The 22,368-nt window shown below is 47.1% G+C and overlaps 1 protein-coding gene across 6 annotated transcripts in view; it reads left to right on the top strand.

Annotated features, from left to right (window-relative positions):
• ZHX2 (zinc fingers and homeoboxes 2) overlaps positions 1–22,368 on the top strand; it is an 84,587-nt gene that overhangs the window by 24,980 nt on the left and 37,239 nt on the right. For 3 of the 6 annotated variants that reach the window (XM_064442160.1, XM_064442161.1, XM_064442162.1), the window contains exon 2: positions 6,552–6,623. The exons of 1 other annotated variant lie outside the window; for it this stretch is intronic. The gene's annotated coding sequence lies outside the window, so the exon portion shown is untranslated. Of the gene's footprint in view, positions 1–6,049; positions 6,108–6,551; positions 6,624–22,368 lie in introns of all 6 variants that reach the window. 2 more of the 6 variants (XM_064442159.1, XM_064442158.1) reach the window with 1 other exon arrangement.

Below are 22,368 nucleotides of genomic sequence, written 5' to 3'. Positions count from 1 at the left end.
GGCGCTGGGGCTGTGCAGCCGGGGAGCAAGTGCCGCAGGCAGACATGTGCCTCCGGAGATGCTCGCCTCAGAGGGGCTGCTCCGGGAGTTTGCAGTAAGGAGAGCGCATCAAGCTCAGCACCAAGCAGGGCCATATAGCAACACACGGGGGATTCCAGGCAACCTTTCCTATGGTCTCTTTGTGGCTTCTTGATTCCTTGTAGCTGAAAGTAGGTCGCCTGGCACAAATGTAGGGGCTGCTGACCCAGGTGCATCTCACTTAACTTTCCAGATACAGACACATGGACCCTCTTACTGGAAATAAGTGACTCAATAACACCTAACAGCACCGGTCTTCAAGAGCAAATGGAGCACAAGCACCATTATTTGAATGGAGTGAAGTGATTTCTTGCTTTATATTTATACCCTGTGCTCATTTCTTTTCTTGTACCACTTTTGCGCTGACGGCTGCTGTGTTTGGCAGGAATTTGCAAACACGTCAGGCTTACAGCCAAAATTAGGAATGGTCTAAACAGCTGGAAAAGGGAAACCCCTTCCTCTTGTATTTATAACAGCAAAATGTAGCCCCTGGCTGGCCTTGATCAGTCTTTTTTTTTTTTTTCCTTTTAAATTGTTTTATTTTTTTCTTTTCAGTTTGGGGGTTGAGGGAAACAAAAGAGGGAATGAATTAAGAGCAAGAGAAAAGAGTATCTGCTGTTGGACTGTGTCATGTGGTAAGGAAATCAGGCTGAAACTGGAGAGACCGGGCCAAACCTAACAGCGGTACTGGGAGGCTTTAAATTGTGTCACACTGACAGCGGATCTAAGCAGTGAAAATAGCTAGTGATATTTCTGGCTGCAGTCTAGGTGATGTGAAGTGATGCTGGTGGGCTGCTGCTCACATCATTGCTGTACCTGCCTGCGGGATAGCTGTTATAGGAAGTCTCAAATGATGACCCCCATCCTTTCCAAATTGGCACATGCATTTAGACCATGGGGACTGATATGAGTTAGCATGTTTTTGTGTTGTGTTTGCTTCAGTTCTCTCATTCTGTTGGTCTTTTCCTCTATAGCACTGCTGTTGTTATGAGCTTGGGTGTTTGGGGGTGGGAGAAGAAGGAACGTGTGATTCTTGTCTGGGTCCCCTGTGTACAACATACGCCCTGTCTCCTCAGCAAAGTTAAATGATTACACCTGGATGGATCTGAACACAGGCTGGACAGCCCATGGTGTTGAAAATTAATGAGCAGATGAACAGTCCACAGCTCAGTTGTTTAAAAATAAAAGTTATTGCTGTACATACGTTGGGCCGCAAAAGTGTCCTACAACAGTGCTACTGTAGCAACTGCTGTTTTGGAAAACAGTTATCAATCATGGTTCTGGCAGAGGAGGGTCTGACAACTGTTTCCCAACATGTGTATTACTATGGGCAAGTAGGTAAATAACCAGAGGGTGACAGTCTGAAATGCAAGGTTTAAGAGGAATAATGTGAAATAGTTTAACTCTACTAAAAGCCAAATAAATTAATGATGAACTTTCTGTTGGCTAGAACCCTACAGGACATCACTCTCTCTCTGATTGAATTTTCTTATGCAATCAAACATTCTTCTCCTGCTTTAAAGCCCTTGCTGCCAATTTAAAATAGTGTACGAGGCTGAGATTTCTCACCCTTCAAGAAAACACTTTGATTTGTTGAAGGAAACTAGGAACAGTTAAGGAGATAGGAAAGAAAGTAATATACCTTTCTCTGTGCTGACATCCGCAGCTGGGGGATGTGTTGAAAAGTAAATAAAATCTGCTTTGAGCAATGCTTCCCCATTCTTTTTCATTTTGGTTCACTGCTCTGGTTCCTGATGAACTAGGCTTAACAACGGAAAGTGAGGTACAGGAAGGCTTGTTTAGCCTGAGCAGAGACATGGGGGATCATCCCCCTGTGCTGGGGACGTGGGGAGGGGCCATAATGTTGTTGTTTGTTTTTTAAGAAAGCACTAAGATGAGAAGTGGCAGAGTCACAGTCTGTCTGTCTGTCCAGTGCCAGGAAAGCCAGGCCAGGGAACTCGTCAGCCCCTGCCCCACCTTGCAGCCAAGGCCAGCCATGGCTGCTGCCGTCCTCTTACTGGCTTCAAGGGAAAAATATGGATGGGCACATTTCAGCCCTGAACAGCCTGCAGCCAAGGGGTCAGAGCAGTCCCCTGTGAGCAGCGATCGGGTGAAGGTGGCTTTGGTGGCTGCCCGGGCTGCCTGGCTCAGCCATCTGCTGACCTGGAGGAAGCGAAGGCTGCAGAGCTGCAGCATGCCGCGGCTGTGGAGTGACTCCCTGGGACAGTTTCTGCTCGCAGGTACCTGCAAATGGTGTAGCGTGGATTAAGACCTCATGTGAGCAGTTTTCACACTGCTGAGGTGGAGAAGACAGCCCTTGGCAGGAGCTTTCTACATTGCCTGTGCAGCACCAGGAGCTGCAGGCAGCTTTCCTGATCCTGGCCTCCCCTTCCTCCATCATATTTTCAGAGGCTGCAGAGCCCCTGGTCTCCCTCTTTTTGTCTGTTTCCCTGTGTTTCCCACATCAGCCAGTGGTTTTCCCAGGGAGTGCCAGGGCTGCTGTCAGCAGCTGCTGTGGGGTGGAAATAGCCGTCTCTGTTCTGGCTTCATTCAGAAGGCTGGAGAAAGGTGGCTGAGCGCCGAGTTCGGTAGGGGTAAGTCTGCTGGGGATGGGGAGGTGCAGGGAATATCCCTGGGACTCTCCAAGTATCACTGTCCACTCAGGGTGTGTGTATGTGCTTACACAGAGACTTACACAGAGCACTTCGGAATTTTTTAATGGCATCTTCACTGAGTATTTAGGTATTTGATGGAAATTCTGGATTGTGTTTTATGCGTTTGTCTTAGAGATGTGGACAAGGATAGGTTAATTTTATTGGCTTCGTAGAAATGTGTTGAAGTGAAGGATGCTCATGAGCACGTTACTCCCTTGCACTGAAGTCTGCCAGGTTTGGTGAATGTTTAATGAGGACTGGACCAGCAACCGGGAGCTGCTGGGGTGTTTGGGATATAGCAGGGTAACTGGGAGTCCCAGCATGTGGATACAGACGACTTTCAGGAATGCTTGTATCTGCTGATCATGCCATAACAGGCTGCAATCTACAGGCTGCAAAACCCCCATTTCTGACACAGCTGTGCATATTTAATTTGATAGAAGGCATTTCTAGTCTAGCGTTAGAAGTAATTCAGATCTCTAAGGTGGTAATTTTGATCATGGTAGTTTTCAGGGAAATGTAGGTATAAGCTAGAGGGAGAAGTTAATAAATGCCTGGTACAATAGAAACGCTGAGGATTGAGGAGTTGGGACGAGCCTGCACCGCAGCCTCGCTGTATTCCTGCCTCACTAAGCCAGCAGAAGAGGAAAGCAGCATCCCGGGGTCACTGGGTTGATGAAGGAAAAGTGGCCCCAACCTATTATTTCCTGTCCCACCACATTCTGGGCATTGGGGAAGTTGGGCAATGGGGATGGGTCGCCAGCAGTGGCGGGGGAAGCACCAAAGCCTCATGGGGCTGCAGGGGGTTGGCATTACAGGCATGACCTGCTCCACGCCGGTGCTTTCGGCTGACTGGCAGCAGGATTTAAGCCACCAAGTGGGCATCTTTCAGGAAAAGAGGTTGGGAGGAGCTTGGGTTTTATTTTTCTTCATCTCAAGCACAGCTAGGGAAAACAAGTGCTTTCAGGGCTCCCAACTCCATTTCTCTCTGTAAAATGTTCTTTTGCAAAATTGATCATTTCCGTAGGTTGAGAGAGTCTCAAAGGAACTTTTCTGTCAAGCATCTAAAAAGTACCGTTATTTCTCTTCCCTGCCCTAACAGCAGCTCAAGATTTTCATTTTAGCTCACTAAAGATATCCTGATGATCTGTTTTTTGCAAGAAGTTTCATGGCAAGCAAAGCAAAATAATCCCATTTTCAGGTGGTTGACGTGGTAGTGTTTGAGTTGCAGAAACCATGCGGAGTGCTGGTGTTTATCAAGTTACGTACTTTTAAGAAGCATTTTGTAAATGTTTTTGTTTTGTTTTGCCATAAGATGTTACTTTTTTTGGAAAGTATCTAGAATAATGAAGCAGCTGGTGGCTGAGTCTTCTGCTCGGTGGGTGGAGAATGAAGGATGGCTGGAGTAGCTGGAGTTATCCTCTGTGTGCTGTGGGCTACGTACACACAGACACAGGCAATTCCTGTGAACCAGACGGTGTGTGGTAACTCATAAATCACTGTCACCTGTTTTGTATGTGTACTCACCAGGACACCGCGCGGAGCCAGCAGATACAAATCTCCCCAGCTCCTGTCCATGACTGTGTGGGTGTATATGTGGCATGGCTCATGTAGGTGGGGACCGGACACCTGCATAAATGTGCTCCTATGGAGTGGAAAGGTCTGCTCTCAATCTGCCTGGTCCCGGACTTGTGGTGCATTTCAGGGAAGCAATGCTGTCATGCCAAGGAGAGATGCATCCCCTGCCTTGAGCTGGCTTGGAGTAAGCATGTCCCCATGGGAGGCTGCTCAAGAGCTGCCCGTGCAGGGATGCTCAGGATGAACAAACTCGGGCAAGATCAGTTTTCTTTTCATTAGTAATTTCCTACCTGTTGCAAAAAATCTGGCATTTCTCTTTGTGTTTGTAACTCCTTCATTTCATTATTGCCTAACTCCAGGCTTTCAAAGGCAGTGGCAGATCTCCCAGAACCATGAAATTGTTTAAAAGATCTGAAATATGTATGTGTATATATATGTATATATGTATTACCAACTTGTTTCTGAGCTGTTACATTAAACCCAAATCATATTCTCATAGCCAGGAGGGGTAGAAACTTTTTGCATACTTTCTGGAGAGGATTGTTGCAGTATGAGTACAACAGCAAGGGACTGGATTTAATAACCCTGGAGATTTCTTCCTGCTTTGTGTTTCCTAAAGTGGGGATCCTCGCAGAAATTTCACCAGCTGAGTCTTTAGGAAAAGCACCAAAAATTGTGAGGCTCATTATACAGTCCTAAGAAGCAATGGCACCATACATATGTATTTATTTTAATTAACTTTCTAGGTAGAGGTTAGAGACTGGGGAAAGACAAGGCTGTGTTGAACTATAGATAATTTTCTTGTTCTTTAAAAGTGTTTCGTTCATAGCAGTGGTTTTGGTCCTTTTTGCCAAGATGTAGGGCCACTTTTGTGCATTGGACACAGCACTAAAAATATAAGATTTCAGATAGTGTATTTGGTGTAAGGTAACTGGACTAAACCCATTAAATACAGAAACTGCTCGGCCCCGGGCTTGCAGCCTTCGATGGGAGAATGGGGAATTTGACCCAAAAGAGAGAGGAAGGGCAGCAGAAGGCAGCCTGCTGAGTCCAAAAAGGGGTGGAGGTGTAAATAGCACAAAATCTGCATATCCTGTATGTTTATTTCTCTTTTACAAGTCAGTGAAACTAGCAAAAAAGCCTTACTCGGAGATGGAGCAAAGCGGGAAGCAGCTTCCCTTTTATCTATGAATAAACATGCAGCTTTTTCTATTCTAAGCTCTTAAAAAATGGTTTTGGTTGTGTAACAGCTCCTGGCCTCCCGGCTCCTCCAGTAGCCATCATGCTCTTTCAAGAAATCAAGTCATATCTTCCTTTGAAAAGAAGCAAAAAAAATATCTTCCTAACCTTCTGGGAAGGAGCAAAAGACTGAGTGATTTCTTTGGGGTTTGCCAGCTGACCTTCCTCGGGCCAGATAACAAGAGCATGAAGTTTCAAACTCAAGTACTTCAGCTGGAGCTGAAAATGCAGGTTGTGGTCTTGGTGCTGCTGAAGCAGTCGATAAGCTTCTACCTCTTTTCTTGAGGGACTAGCAGGGTGTTTTGCTGTATGTATTTCTTTTACTCAGAGCAGTCCTATGACCTTTTATTTTCTATTTACCTGTTCTTTGCAGGCCTGCAGGCATGATGTTTCTCAGGTGTGTATATGCACACGTGCATAGCCACTACCAAAGGGGAATTTTTTGTATCAGTTCAGCTCTTGCAGCTGCTGAAGCTAATCTTCCTCTTCCATTTCTTTAGGGGAAAAAAAACAAAGGCAAAAATGAGGAAAGCCAACTTTAGCTTTGGGACGCAGCAGGTGAGTCCCTTTAAGGAGGAGAAAGGCACTTTTGATGGCATTTTGTCGAAGATCCCAGTAGCCAAACAGGGCTTGTTCTGGTATGTGTCTGCTGCAACAGATGTTTTGTGGGTATTTCCAGTCCAAACCACAGCAGCGGTATCTTTGGACACCAGTGTGTGAGTGCTTTCCACTGTCTGCTTGGCCTAAGAAATGTGGAATTTTTTTTCCCCAAGAGGCCCCAACATTCGTTGTGTTACTGTAACAGAGCTGGAGCACCAGGTCTTTCAAATCCTGTGTCTGTCAGGGGTGGTCAGTGGAAAAGGGAATTGCTGAATTTCCTGTCAGTCAGCATTCCCGGGTGCTGGCGAAAGAACTAAATTGTCAGTTATAGAGTGGAAGGGATGGATGCTATTTTCTCTTTTTTTTCCCCCCTGACTTACATAGCTTTTCCCTCTTTTGTAGGTATCAGAAGTTCTGCTCGCCTTCAGAGAGGTATAAATACTGAGATTCCCAGGATGTAAGAAATGCAGTGCTGTGAGTATGGGTTGGTTTTTTTTCCTATTTTCCTTTAAATGAGAAACCCCAGCTTGCTCAAACAGAAGGAAGATTTTTTTAAGGGTTGTTTTGTTGTGTTGCTTTTTTTTTAAAGACACTTTAAGAAATATTTACAGCAAGCAAATCCAGTCTTCTGGAACCAGTTGTGTGCCTTCGGCACCTCTTTGCAACCCACAAAATAAAGTCAGCATTGTATTACCACATAGGCTGAATAATTATCTCACTGCAGATACGAACCACATGAATGCATTTAACTGAGAATATGGTCAGCAGAATGGACCATTAACACCATCTGAAGCTTGTTTGTTGTTTCCAAGCTCTACCAGCCATTGAAAGACAAAATCTTACTGGAGAGTTGAGGCAAGGCTATCCTCAGGCAGAAAGTCTGCATCTTTCAAAAGGGGAGAAGAGCACAGATTCGCTGTGAGGTTGTTTTTGTGTGTGTGCATGGCACCTGAGCCCTGTCATTGAAACAGAAAACTATCCAATATTGACCTCTTCCCTGATCTGGTAAAATAACTTTGGAGGAACTTTTACACCAAGGGAGACACCTGCATGTTTGGCTTCCCTCCCTTGCTCCAAAGCAGCTCAGCCAGGAGCTTTTATACATATATATATTTGTGTGTGTATATATAAAATACATATTCAAGGAGCAGCTTCCCTATAGCCTTTCCCTATGTATTGCTAAAGGGTCCGGGCTGTGATTTCCCAGCAGCTGTGGCTAGTTCACAGCTCTCCAGGTGGGTTAGCAGGGGCTGCACCAGATCAGCCTTGACAAGCCCCTACTGGAGCCCCTGCCTGGGTGCCTGGCACAGTGTGGGCTCCTGGGGCAGCTCCCCTGGGCTGGATAACAGGGCCAAAATTTGGACTGGGGGTTTGGATGCCATTACTGTGAGTTTCGTTGCTTTTCTGTAAGTAAATTTTCTTAGCAGAGGGGTTGAATAAGGGGGGGGGTGTTTGAGGTTTTTAAAATCAGCTCAACTCCTGTCCCATTTTCACCATGTTCTCTGGTGATAGAAATTTATGGTTACTTGGAAATCAGCAGAGTTTTGTTTCCATTTTTATTTCAGTGGCTTACAGCCTGTTTTCTGTTACAGCAACACAAGTCTATTTGGGCTAGAGCAGAATAAAACCCCAAATTGAAATCAGTGTGAAAAAAGAAGGGCTATGTTTTGTTAACAGGAGAGAAACCAAGTCCATCAGTGTTCGGTGAAGTTGTGGTAAAAAAATCCTTAATAAATACCTAACAAGCATTCAGAATCTGGTAAGAAAAAAACCTGAGTAGGGAATCCTACTTCCAGCCTTTTGTCAAGGATACTGGCAGCGAGCACAGTTACTGGGAGAAAAGGGATGTGAAATTATGATGGTTTTGTATTGATCCTACCTCAGTAAGGTACATAGATTATATTCTCCCTTTGAATCACAAACGTTTTGTCCTAACTCCTTGGTGTTTAAACTGTCACACAAGACCTGCTAATTGAGCTGTGAGGTTTACTTTTTGTTAGTCACTTACAAAACTCTGTACAGGATGGGCTCTGGCCTCTGTTTTTTCACAGCTGTATTGTCTCCAGAGTGATACTGGTTTAGGTGAAGAAAATTCAGCGGTAAGATGCTATGTGTAAATATTGTATCTCTCAAAGTATATCCATACACTAGAAACATTCTTTGCTCATCTCAAAGCAAAGCTTGCTTTTTTTTTTTCTGTTAAAGTAGACAGCATTTAAATTTGGAAAGTGTTTCTGTGGTCCTAATGAATCTGTGTCCTAATGCACCCCCGTAGTGGTTACTTCCACAAAAGCACAAAAGGAAAAAACAAAGGGACCTGGTCCTGCTCTTCAAAGGTGAACTGCTAGTCCCAGGTAGATGTTGTCTGTGTTGTTAAGTCAAGGCAGAGCAGCGATGCTGAGGGCAGCATGCAGTCTGCGGGTGCCTCTGATACGTCATAGCTGTGTTACGAGGGTGAGAGAGAAAACAAGAGCAGGCTGCTCAGAAGCTGCTCAGGTAACTTGTGTATGGTCTCAGGTGGCTCTGCAATTATTGCAGCAAGTTGTCGTTGCTCAGCAGTGAAAGGAGACCGTAAATTCCCATTTACCTGTCTCCTACTGCGCTGGCTGCATGGCAGAAGCCCAAGTGAGGAACGGGGGAGCACGAGATGACTGCAGCAGGGCAGTGCTGAGCAAGAAGCCGTGTCCTGTATGTCTGTTCTCTGCATCCCCTTCTGGTATTGTCCGGCAAAATGCTTCAGGACTAGGTGTGTCCAGTGAGAGATTTAATGGATAGAGGGGTGAGGAGGCTGCTTTGCCTTTTCCCTTTTTCCATTTGCCCCCCAGCACCCAGAAGGTGGAACTTACCAACGGCTGCTTCCAGAGGCACTGTCCCCTGCGAGGGGTGGCAGTGCGGGATGCTACAGTGGTTCGGGGTGGCTCTGGCTGACACCCATGCAGAGGGAGCCTGCCTAGACCAAGTGCTGATGTGCTGTGTTACGAGCGGTCAGGGATGGTGTTGGTTTGGGGAGCTCCTGCCATTTCTAGTGGGCTTGGGGACATTGATGAGGAAGAAGAGGCAGGGCAGGGAACTGCAAGAGGTGGTTGCTTCACCTGTTATGACTTAATCCACCTCCCCTTTGTAAAGCAGCATCTCTTGTCTGCTATTTAACAGCAATACTCTTTTTTTTTTTTTTTTTTTTTTTTAATTTTAATGGGCAAGATTCCCTGATGGGGTTTTGTTTTCTGGGCAGTGCAAGGCAGAGCCATCTCTTTGTGCAGCACCAAGCCCTGGGAGGATGCAGGCAGAGGGTTTCCTTCAGGTTGTATGCACTTGAGGAGAAACATCTTCAGCTGCATCATGGTGGCGTGGGTGCTCTCCCACCCCAGGATGCTGTGTGTGAGGACAGGTCGGTGGGTTGGCTGCAGATCAGGTGGGACCTCGGGGGTGCCTGGGGCAGGCTGCGGCAGCACAGCACGTCCAGCAGGAGAGCACCGAGGGCAGAGAAGCACACTTCATTTGTGCTGGAAAAACTTGGGGAAAACTAACTTGGAAAAATTAATTGGTTTCTGTCAAGGCTTCTGATGTGTAAACTGTAAAGGAGATACTTATTGCAGTGGACTGTTGTCTACCAGGTGAGATTTAGATGGGTTTTGGGGGGCTCAGGGGCTTGGGGTTTTGGTGGGGATGGTGGTGGTTTGTTTTTTTTGGGGGGGGTTTGGTTTTTTGTTTGTTTGTTACTTGGAGCTTGAGGAGTGAATCTGCAAACACTTTCTATCAAAGCAAAGATAGGCTCTGAGAGCAGCATGTCCTGTGAGTGCCAGCGCTACGTATGGTCATGGGCTTTGCGAAATGGAGCAGTGGTGCTGCCTCCTCGCTCTTACATGGGGTGGGAGACTTGGCTCCAGCGGGGGCAGCCCTCGAAGGCTGAAACCATGACTTGTACTTGTCACCAGAAAAGCCAACTCTCTAAACAGTGCACTTCTCACAAGATCAGTGCACGTTTCCCCCATGGTTGGTCAGGTGACTGTCTGGAAATGTTGCATAGGCTGCGGTTTATTTTTAAGAAGGGGGAGAAAATACTATTATAAATGGAGAATAGAGATGGGGAGGAGAAGTTGGTTGGAGAGCAGGAGAAACTTAGTCAGTAGAGGTAAGGTTTAGCCAAAAGCTTCCATTGCTGCCTTTGTCTCAGACCTGGAAGCCAGGCTTAGGCTTTGGATCGTGCTGGTGATTCCCAGCCGGGAAGGGGTGAGGAGACTTCTTCTGTGTGACTGCAAACTCACAGTTCATCGTGCAGCTGGGGGGAGGAGAGAGGGCAGGTTTTCCAAAGTGCTCAGTGCTGCCCAGGCTTCAGTAAGGATGGGGTTGCTGCTGCCTGGCTCTCCAGCAGCACCAGCATGGTAGTCCTTCGGGACCTTACTCCGCAGAGAGGAGCTGATGATGCTTGAAGAAGCAAAAGCAGGTTTTGTTCCAGTTGTCTTATTTTTTGGTAGTGTCTCTTCTTTCTTTTCTTTTCCATTAAGCATGATGTCACAAATGACATCAGTCCAATAACTGCTTGTGGTTGTCATAGTCACAGCCTGTGACACCCAAACAAAGCAGCAGGAAACTGAAGCTGGCATACAAATGCTGTAATATTCATCACATTCCTTTCAGTTAATAACTACACGGTTAAGTATTTATTTTCCATTTAAAAAAAAAAAAGGGGGGGGGGGGGGTGTTACAAGCACAAACTTGAGTCGTTGAGGGGGAGGAAGCTTGTCCCCAACTCCATCTGAGCAACGCAGCTGCACTTCTCCCTCCCAGTCCTCTTCCCCCATGCCAATGTTGCTCTGGACTTCAACCACTAGACTTCCTCCTGCAACCATTCCTGTCATTGCAGACCACGCGGTGATGCCACGGCATGGACAAAGGCAATGGGAGAAGTCCCACTGCCTCTAACAACACAAGCTGTGTCCCCAGGGAAAGCCTCCCAAGGGCTGGCAGCAAGTGCCAGCAGCAGCCGTGGGTCAGGTGGCTTTGACTGCAGGATGGCTGAGGTTGCCATTGTCGCGGTGCATGGACAGAGAGCATAGAAGGGTTTCTTCAGCATGGTTGGGAACGAGGTGTGGTTGGGGGGCAGGGTTGTTGGCAGTTTTTGTGGTTTGTTTTTTGGGTGGGTTTTTTTTGTCTGTAAAATAAGCTATTTTGTATGAGCAGCAGAGCGGGTTTGCCCTTGCAAAGTTTGATCTCTGCTCCTTTGGAGTTTTGCACAGTTGGCCTGATGGTAGGAAGGCACCTGCTGCAAGAAATAATTCCAATAATTTGAAAAAATTTTTTTACAGAAATAGATCTGATGCGAGCGCCAAATTTGTAAGACGAGCACTGGAGGTGGGTGGTCAGGGCTCGCTGGGAAGGAGGCGCGTGGGGAGCTGCCGTCCTCGCGCCCCTCGCCAAAACTTCCCTAGCCCTGCACCATCCCCCTTCGTGCCCCCATGATGATATACTGATCCCGAGCGCTCCGGCGTGGCTTCCCCGAAATATTTGGGCACGTGATTCCTGGGCTGAGCCTGGATAACCACCCAGCCCTGCCTGAGCCAGGGGCAGGCAGCAAGTGCACAGAGGGCAGAGTCTGGCAGCAAGCGCTGCCCGGCTCGGGGGGCTGCGGGCTCAGGCGTTCGGTGCTGTAGCTCCCGCGGGTGCTTGCAGAGGGGTGCTCATTATATAATAGCTGGTAGTTGATTAATATGCTGTGAGTCAGTAACGCCAGGGTATTTTAGCTTTCTCTAGTTGCTATGGCAACGTTATTTTAACAAATAGCTTTTTAATATTTAATTAAAACTCAGCTTTTGGCAAGCTGGAGTAAGAGCTATTACAATTGCTACTACAAAGGGTTAGCAGTGAAGTGTATTTCAGAGCCACGTTTTTTTGGTTGATTCTCCCCCCCCAGCTGTCAGCTCCCCTCCCTCCCCCCCCCCCCCCCCCCCCCCAAAAAAAAAAATCTAAAAAGGAAAAAAAAATATTACTAATTCATTAGTTATGAGAAATGTATGCTTGTTCCCAAGACACTAAGCAAATGTAATGCAAATCTGCAGTTACTCGTCACAATTGAAGGTTGTCACTTCTTTAATGTATAGTGCCAAGCCAGCTCTGTAAGGACGGAGCAGTATGATAGCGTTTATTAATCGTTGCTTTGTCGCTGGCATTCCTTCTTCTACCTTTGCCTGCCAGATGAGATCATCCCCATTTTGTTTGCTTCATGTTCCCTCTGTGTCAGGTTGGATGCTTTTCCCTCACCAGCTTGTAGAGGAGGCTGGTGCGGTGTCCGGATCAGGCTCTGGACTGGTTCCTAGTCTTTTTTTAGGTAAGCTCCTCTGCTCCCTGATACCAAATGATTCTGCAGCGGAGATAAATGAACAGAGAGCTCCGTCTCCAGAGAAAAATAAATATTTAACAGCTCTCTTTGTAAATACCCTTTATTTATAGAACAGTTGCAGGTTCTATCATGCTTGGTAAATGGGGATGCTTTTTATGCAAGAATTCTGCCTTGAGGGACTCAGTGGATACTTAATGTCATCTGTGATATAATAATGAAATAAATGTGTTGCTCTCATGGGATTCCCTCCCAGCCCCCTTTTTCTGTGATTAACTTCAGTATCACACACTTTGTCTCTGTTCACATTGCATCCCTTAATATTGTACTGAAACCTTACTTGGAAGATAGCACCTTTATTTCCTGAGGGGAGGGCAAGACTGTTGAGTGTTTTGACTCATGCCGAGGGGTCTGAAATTGTATGTACCTCCATTATGTATCATCATGGTGTTTCTCAAGTCCCTGGGATTGACGTGCTTGGCCTCTTGCTCTCCCAGAGGCTGGGATGGTGCTGTTATCCTATCTTATAAATGTAGAAAGGTAGACCTGGAGAGATGGACTAGGATGTGTTTCGCCCCAGCTGCCTATGAGTTAAGCAGTTATTTTGTAGTAGCTGCCTAACCACTTCTGGGATCAATTGAGAGGCTGCGGTGTTTGCAGAGACGCTTCACCTCGCTTTAGGACAGGTGTTTGAGGTGGGTTGCAGGTGTAACCCTCAGAGCTGCCCATCTCTCCCTAGTCACTCTGAGCTATAAATTAGGTGGGGGAAATTAGGCAAGAGAAGTGCCATCCTGCACGAAAGGTCGTCTATACACATTTAGTAACAGAGTCCCAGGCGGTAGGATGGGGTTCCCCTTCCAAAGCAGCACAGCTAATCTCTGTCACACGTTGCTCACTGATGGGTTTCCAGGATTGAACAGCACAGAGGGAGATGCAAACCCAGTCCCCAGGCATGTAAACTGAGGTGCAAAAGATTTTCCAGAGCTCTTCTAGCAAGCTAGGAAGAGAGCTAAGTCTTTCCTTTCTGTTTGTGCTGGAGGTGTACTGTTGCAACCACAGTTATAGTGATAATATTATTGCTGCTGTAATATTGCAAACAGCACAGGTGTGTTAGGTGGTTCTTGAAAGCGTCCTTCTGAGTTGCATCCCATGCTTCTTGGTATGCTAAGTTTCTTTGGTCTCTGTTTAAACCCCTGTGGTAGCTGATGGCAGCCTCAAGGAGTCCAAGGAGCTGTGATGGGAGCAGGGTCTCTAGGTGGGTAGTGATGAGCACAGAGCAGCACATGCTCACAGTCACCTGGGTCAGCTGCTGGCTCCTGAGAGGTCTGGGAAGGAATCCTTTCTATTTCCTACCAGTAAGGAACCGAAACGTACTGCAGAAATCATATTTGTCTGGTTTCATAGCAAATGTGGGTCTCCATGAGGCTTGCAAGGCAGCAGCCGGGATGGGCTTTGCAGAAGGATGGCAGGAGGTCCCGCCGTACTGGAGGGGCAGTGTGGAGGGACAGGCGGTGACTGTTGTGGGGGAAGCTGACAAGCAGATGGATGGAGCTGGCATTGCCGGTGCAGCGGAGGTGGTGAGCGCTGCTACGTTAACGAACGTAATCAGGCAACTGCAGAGGGGCAAGGGGGACTGAGACATTTGAACTGAATACCCTGACCACAGGGAGCCTGTGGAGCCGCTTTCTGGGAGGAGGTGGGGAGGGTTTGGTGATAGTGACTAGCACAAGTAGGGGGCTGAGCAGTGATGCTTTTGGCTGTTACAGAGCGGAGGGTTAAGTAGCTGAAATGGGAATTGTGGTGAGAAGGCAGAGAAATAACATTTCTACCTGGAATTTTCATTCTGTGGCAAAATTTTGAGAAGGATACATAGAAAAATGCCGCAGGGTAGTGATCCTGCTTGGCTACGTGCTGGGGTATAGGAGAAATGCCCCAGGTTACGGGTGAGAGAGATGTGGCCGATAGCCAAAATACGGGCGGTAGAGCAGATGGGAGGGCAAGGAAGGTCAGGAGCACTGTCATCCCCAAGCGGAGGTGGCACGGAGGCGAGCAGCAGGCTGGTGGGGAGGGATGGCCATGCCAGGAGTCTGTGTGGTGGAGCAGACCCAGCTGTGAGCGATTTGGGGAATCCCTGTTGCGTATTGCTCCCAAGTGCCATGGTGGGTGGCAGGTCTAGTTGATCGGTTCTGCCCTGGAAGACGGTTCCTGAGGAGGGATATCAGGTTAGTCAGGAAGCAGAAAAACGTAGGAGATGAGAGCCTATATTTTTATTTGGGTAGATGTGCACTGGAGTTGTGATTTGCAAGGGGAAATAAAGGTTCCACTGCAGACGTAGATTGGTGTAAAAGAGTTTACCTGCCAGGTCCCCAGCTCAGCCTCAACTACTTGGCCTCTCTGTATGGGTGTAATATGCTATATAGATTTTCAGTTTACAGTAATTGGGGATTGGCATGTCATCTAGAGAGGCATGACATGCCTTCTGGCAGGTCTGACTTTCCCACTTCTGAGGATAGGGGTGGATCCAAGCTGGCAAAAAGCCCTGCGTGGGAACAAAGGGCACATCTCTCCAGAGCAAGTGCTCAGAGATATTGCAGTAACAAGGACTCCCCAAAATGAAGCCTGAGGGCCTTTCTTCTTTTTTTTGTGTGTGTGTTTAGGATTCATGTACACACCTTATATTGCAAGTTAGTGATCTGTCCCAAATTCCCATGTATGGTCTCTTCCCTTCACTCCCTACACTTAAAGGTAACCCAGGCTTTTCTTGCTTTCCTCTTTGCTGGTCCCACTTGATTTAAAACACATGCTGCTACTTCCATGTCTGTCTGGTAAGCAAGAACATGAAGGGAGGGAATAGAAAGTCAGGTGGATTGAAAGGAGAGAGATAGGAAGTGACTAAAATTGCAGTGTACTTTCCTGGAGCTTCCTGTCTTCACCTGTCCCAGACCTTTCCTTCACCTTCTGCTACTGTCAGTAGTTTTTGGTAGTGTTATCTTCTCAGTGGATGGTTTCTTGCTAGGGTGTCTGCTGGAAATCAGGGTTGATATTCTGAAAGCAGTACTTGCAAGTCTGGTCTCCTAACCTGGCAAATGTAACGGTGGGGTGAGTATCCCAGGCTTTGTATCATGAATAGTTTCACACAGTGCAGCTGTGATATTTTAATGGGTAATGTGTGCTTAGTCCTAATTTTGCTGTTGGTGGAGTTAGGGTAGAGCATCACATAGACACTGAGCACTGTAATGGTCTCTGAGTTGTCTCAGTTTTTCACTGTCAACATTAATCATGACTCAGGTATAAACAATCTGGCATGTTTCCTGTCTGCACTTCTCCAAGCACGGTCTTCTGCTTGCATGCCTCAAACCAGACTGTAACTGCATTTGCTGTATTCTTAAATCCAGCCAGGCTTGCTACAGATGAGTCAAACCCCGCAGTGCTTGGGGTGGCTGGGTTTCAGATGCTGCCTTGAATGTGTGTAGGAAGGGCGAGGAGCAAGTGTGGCACTCGGCCTCTACTACAGGAGGAGACTTGAGCTCCAGCAGGATGGGGAATGGTCCTGCATTTATTGTTTCTAGTATTATATTTAAATATATTTTATAATTTTTATATATAATTGTCCTGGTTTCAGCTGAGATAGTTAGTTTTCTTCCTAGTAGCTGGTATAGTGCTGTGTTTTGGATTTAGGATGAAAATAGTGTTGATAACACACTGATGTTTTAGTTGTTGCTAAGTAGTGCTTACACTACGTCAAGGACTTTTCAGCTTCTCATGCTCTACCAACAAAGAAGGCTGGAGATACACAAGAAGCTGTGAGGGGGGCACAGCCAGGACAGCTGGCCAAAGGGATATTCCATACCATATGACATCATGCTCAGCATATAAACCTGGGGGAAAGCTGGCTGGGGACTGGCTGGGCATTGATTGGCAGGTGGTGAGCAGTTGCATTGTGCATAATTTGTTTTGCATATTCTTTTATCATTATTATTTTCCCTTTGTTTTCTGTTCTATGAAACTGCCTTTATCTCAACCCAGGAATCTTACTTCCTTCCCCCCACCCCCCACCCATGTGGTACTTAGTTGCTGACTGGGATTAAACTGTGACAGTCCTTTTGGTGCACAATGTGGGGCTTTATGGGTTGAGATAATGACAAATCTGACCAGAGCGCATTAGAACAAATTTGTTATAAACATTCATTTTATTAGTTTGATAGTCGCTGGTCACAATGTTGATTAATTTGCTGTCAAAGTTGCTGTGTTTGTTCTCAGAGTTGGGTTATGGAACACCTTACTTGCAGTATGTTTCCTGTTGTGCTGTTTATCGCCTCTGGGAGCTGGGTCAAGGTTATCATTTTGCTGTATTTTGTCGCACGGGCTTAGGATACGATAAAATGGCTGGTCATGAGACTAATCCAGCATTTGTACTCAGCAGTGACGTCACCTCTGTACTTCAGGAGCCATCTCTCAGAAACTATTAATATACTTTTTACCTTTTCTCCTCGGAAAGGCAATTTATGGGGGAGACACATCCTTCACCTTCCCTTTCTCCTCCAGGGTAGCTACAGTAGCTCTTGAGAATTTTTAATATCCTTGGGATGTTCAAATCAGCATGTTCCTGTTGCTCCTACTCCTGAGTGTGTTTCAGGTCCTTTAAAAAGTGAAACAACTATTTCGCAATACCAAAGATCTACCTCGAGACTGGATAGTTATGAGTGACAGGCTGTCTGGGCAGTATGGGCAAGTAGCTAGGATAGTGGGCACATCTAGTGTTTTGGAACTTCACCCCTGAACAAGTTCAGAATCCTGAAAAACTAGTAAAGTATTTGGAAGAAGTGTGCTGTCACCCTGGCAACTCCAGAGAGACACAGGTCACTGCAACATTCTGGGGCCTGGCCCATGCCTACTGAGCCCTGTTCCACGCTACTCAGTACCCCCAAGGGGAAGAGAAGGTCTCTGGATCTGACAACAAAACAACAGGCGCTGCGGCTACTCCAACCCCAGTGACAGGCACTGCAGCTGAACCAGAGAACCAACCCATGCTGGTATCTGTCACCCCCTATATACTACAAGAAATCTTGGAAGGAAAAGTCAGCTCGCTTAGTAAGGAATGATGAAAAAGGAGGGACGTCACCAGAAGAGGAAGAGTCAGAACTTATAAATGAGAAAATAACCACCCAATTCCTATCCTTGAACAAGCTGTGAGATGTGTGAAAAGGTTTCAGCCGTCGTCCAGGCAAGCACATTGTCACCTGGCTGCTCTGATGCTGGGATAACAGGGCCAGTAGCCTGGAATAGGAGGATAGGGAAGCCGAGCAGCTGGGATCCCTTTCTAGGGAAGGGAGTGTTGACAAAGTGATTGGAAAAGGGTCACAAGCCCTCAGCCTCTGGAGGCGACTCCTGTCCAGTGTGAGAGAAAGGTATCCCTTTCAGGGAAAGCTGTCCACCCTGCCCACTGTCTGAGACCCCTCTGTGTGGGGTTGCTGAGGATCAAAGAACAACAGGAGCTGACTGCCACCACAACAGTGCACCAGCGGCAATATTGCACCATCGGAGACTTCCTGATTCCCATCCATGAGCTCATTCATTGACTGGAGAGCCAAGGAGTGACCAGCAAGACTCACCCATCCTTTAACAATCCCATATGGCCAGTGTGGAAATCTAATGGAGAGTGGAGACTAACAGTAGGCTATTGTGGCCTGAATGAAGTCACTCCACGATTGAGTGCTGCTGTGCTGGACATGCTAGAACTGCAATACAAACTGGAGTCAAAGGCAGCCAAGAGGTATATTGCAACTGATATTGCTAATGCATATTTTTCATTCCCTTTGGCAGTGGGGTGCAGGCCAGAGTTTCCTTTCGCTTTGAGGGGTGTCCAGTACACCTGGAATCAACTGCCCCAGGGGTGGAAACACAGCCCTGCCATTTGCCATGGACTGTTTCAGACTGCACTGGAGCAGGGTGAGGCTCTGAAACACTTGTAATACATTGATGACATCATCGTGTGGGGCGACACAGCAGAAAATGTTTTTGAGAAAAGGAAGAAAATAGCCCAAATCCTTCTGAAGGATGGTTTTGCCATAAAACAAAGTAAGGTCAAGGGACCTGCACAGGACGTCCCGTTTTTAGGAGTAAAATGGGAAGATGGACGCTGTCAGATCCCAATGGATGTGATTGACAAAGTAACTGCTGTGTCTTCACCAACTAGCAAAATGGAAACGCAAGTTTTTTTAGGTGTTGTGGGTTTAGGAGAATGCATATTCCAAATTAGAGTCTGATCGTAAGCCCTCTCTTTCAAGTGACTCGGAAGAATGATTTCAAATGGGGCCCTGAGCAACAACAAGCCTTTGAACAGATTAAACAGGAGATAGTTCACGCGGTAGCCCTTGGGCCAGTCCAGGCAGGACCAGATGTAAAAAATGTGCTCTACGCCACAGCCGGGGAGAATGGCCCTGCCTGGAGCTTCTGGCAGAAAGCACCAGGGAGACCCGAGGTCAACTCTTACGGTTTTGGAGTCAAGAATACAGAGGATCTGAGGCCAGCTATACTCCAGCTAAGAAGGAAATATTGGCAGCATATGAAGGGGTTCAGACTGCTTCAGAAGTGGTTGGTACTGAAGGACAGCTGCTCCTGGCACCCCGACTGCCCATGCTGGGCTGGATGTTTAAGGTCCCCTCTACACATCATGTGACTGATGCTACATGAACTAAGTGGGTGGCACTGGTCACCCAACGGCTTGAATGGAAAACCCCAGTCGCCCAGGAATATTGGAAGTGGTCGTGGACTGCCCAGAAGGCAAAGACTTTGGAATATCACCAGAGGAGGAGGTCACATGTGCTGAAGAGGCCTCCCTGTATACAAAACTGCCAGAAAATGAGAAGCAATATGCCCTCTTCACTGATGGGTCCTGTCACCTTGTGGGAAAGCACCGGAGAGGGAAGGCTGCTGTATGGAGTCCTATACGACAAGTCACAGAAACTGCTGAAGGAGAAGGTGACTTGAGCCAGTTTGCAGAGGTAACGGCCATCCAGCTGGCCTTAGACATCGCTGAACAGGAAAAGTGGCCAGTGCTCTATCTCTATACTAACTCCTGGGTGGTGGCAAATGCCCTGTGGGGGTGGTTACAGTAGTGGAAGCAGAACAACTGGCAGTGCAGAGGCAAACCCATCTGGGCTGTCACATTGTGGCAAGATATTGCTGCCCGGGGAGAGAACCTGGCTGTAAAGGTACATCATGTGGATGCTCACGTCCCCAAGAGTCGGGCCACTGAAGAACATCAAAACAACCAGCAAGTGGATCAGGCTGCTAAGGTTGAAGTGGCTGAGGTGGATCTGGACTGGCAGCATAAGGGTGAATTATTTCTAGCTTGGTGGGCCCATGACACCTCAGGCCATCAAGAAAGAGATGCACCATGAGATGGGTTCATGATCAAGGAGTGGACTGGAGCATGGACAATGATGCAAAGGTTATCCATGAATGTGAAACATACGCTGCAGTCAAACAGGCCAAGTGGTTAAAACCTCTGTGGTGTGAAGGATGATTGCTGAAATATCAATTTGCCAGGCTTAACCATATTTATTATATCACGTTCCCACAAACCCACCAAGGCAAGTGCCATGTGCTTACAATGGTGGAATCAACCACTGGATGGCTGGAAACATATCCCGTGCCCCATGGCACCACCCAGAACACTATCCTGGTCCTGGAAAAGCAAGTCCTATGGCGACTTGAGTCAGAGAGACTTGAGTCAGACAAAGGTTCCAAAACAACCTTACAGACACACCTGGGCCAGAGAGCGTGGTATTGAGTGAGTGTATCGCATCCCGTCATGCACCAGCCTCTGGGAAAATTGCATGATACAGTGAGCTGTTAAAGACTATACTGGGAGCAATGGGTGGTGGGATGTTCAAACACTGGGATACACATTTAGCAAAGGCCACCTGCTTAGTCAACACTAGGGGATCTGCTAATCAAGCTGGCCCTGCCCAGTCAAAACTTTTACGTACTGTAGAAGGGGATAAAGTCCCTGTAGTGCACATCAAAAAAAAAAAAAAAAAAGTACTAGGGAAGACGGTCTGGGTTATTCCTGCCTTGGGCAAAGGCAAACCCATCCATGGGGGTGGGGAGTGAGCAAACAGCTCTGTGGTGTTTAGCTGCCTGCCAGGTAAACCATGACAATAATAAATATATATTTAATCATAACTAATGATTAGATAGTAATTATGATATACTATATAAATACAAAGAGGAACTGTAATTTTTTTTAGCTCTTTAATAAAGCATTCAGTGGATCCCCATCCTGGTGTGAACTTGCTTTCCAGTGGTTTTCTCTTAAATAAAAGAGCCTGCTGAATGGCCACGAACAGGCCATCCCTCTGATACTGGAGGAGTGCAGAGAAGGAGAAGCTTTCTTTTTTGATCTTGCTCTGCCAGTGTCAGTGCAAAATTTTGGAGTATGTCAGTGAGTCAGGATCGGCCCCTCTAAAAATACTCCCAAGGCACTTGGAGAAAGCACTTGTGAGTAGGTGAGAAGCAGCCCATATGTGCCTGCAGGGGAGAAGGGAGCACATCCTTAATAGGTGTTGCTTCATTATAAACATGTTCCTTTTGGTGCATGTTATCAAAAGGAAAGATAGTTCTGCAGCGATAGTGTAACATGTAGTGCTGCCTGTTGCATCATTAAGTTTTGGTCTGTTACTAAGGAAATTGTGCCACTTTTTATAAGTGAAAATCCAAAAGCACCTTACTTTGCTGACTGTGAAAACCTGAAGGGCATGTTTTGTGTGTGTCATGAGGATCTCTGAGCATATCTTTCCACCTGAGTCTGGCTGAGTAATTGTGTCATTTGGATGAACTCCTGACTTCGTACATTAGCCTCGCTCTAGCCTTGACTGCTGGAGGTGGCAGTGAAACTGGAGGTATAGACTGTATGGTAAAAGTGGTGTAAAGCTGGAAGAGCTTGCCACAGCGTACATCTCCTCCAGGGATCCTGGAGAAGGATTTTGTGCGTAGGAAGCAGGCAGGGCAGGCTGGGTGTTGGGTTTGCATGCCCTGGTGGCTGCCCATGGTGGTGGCACAGGCAGGCACAAGGGGACGGTGGTACACGTCTCCCTTCCCAGTGGAGAATGGCTCCAATGTGTCCTTAAGCCTGAGGCCGACCAGGCAAAAAAAAATCCTGTGCTCAGCCCGAGATGGCCTCAGCAGCATTCTGCAGTCATGGTGTTTCTGGTCCACACACGGCTGCGTGCTCAGGGACATGATAAATGGAGAGGAGGGAGGTGCTGACCTCCAAACAGCTGCTGTGGTGGCAGCAGGGAAGGAAAGTGGTTTAGCTGCTCTTGGTTTTGGTAGAGGAGGAGGTGACTCCAAAAGAGCATTTGAACAGCAAAACAAGTAGCAAGGTATTTTGAGGGTTTCATAAGCTAGTTGCAAAAAATCTCACTTACAAGGGTGGGGATTTTTTAGGCTGCAGCTCTGAGCAGCATCCCCAGGTTAGGAGCACTGTGTAGCACAGCACTTAATGGGCGATGGAGCTGTGTGATCATTCCAGTACATTGATTCGCTTCAGGCTCATGGAGGTTCAGCTCCATACCTGTCTAGGACCTCTATCTGCTCATCCACCTGTGCTCTCCTCACCCAGAGGTGCCAGGTCTGCAGGAGGGGGCTTACTGTGCCACCAGCAGTGGCTGGGGCTTCCTACTTAGCAGATATTAAAAATAAAATTTAAAAAACTAGTAGGTTTAGCTCACGAATTACCCCAGCAAGTCTCAGTCCCTGCTTTGGACTCCTGGCTTCTTCAGCATGTTGCTTGTCTCCCAGTGAATACGTGGCTGTGTCTATCAGGTTTCTGGCCAGTCATACATACACGTTGAAACTGCTGCTTCTCCTAAAACCCTC

Source organism: Phalacrocorax carbo, chromosome 2 (assembly GCF_963921805.1).
Source record: "Phalacrocorax carbo chromosome 2, bPhaCar2.1, whole genome shotgun sequence".
Lineage (NCBI taxonomy): Eukaryota > Metazoa > Chordata > Aves > Suliformes > Phalacrocoracidae > Phalacrocorax > Phalacrocorax carbo.
The sequence above is the reverse complement of the archived record's forward strand: the minus strand, read 5'-3'. Positions and strand labels throughout refer to the sequence as shown.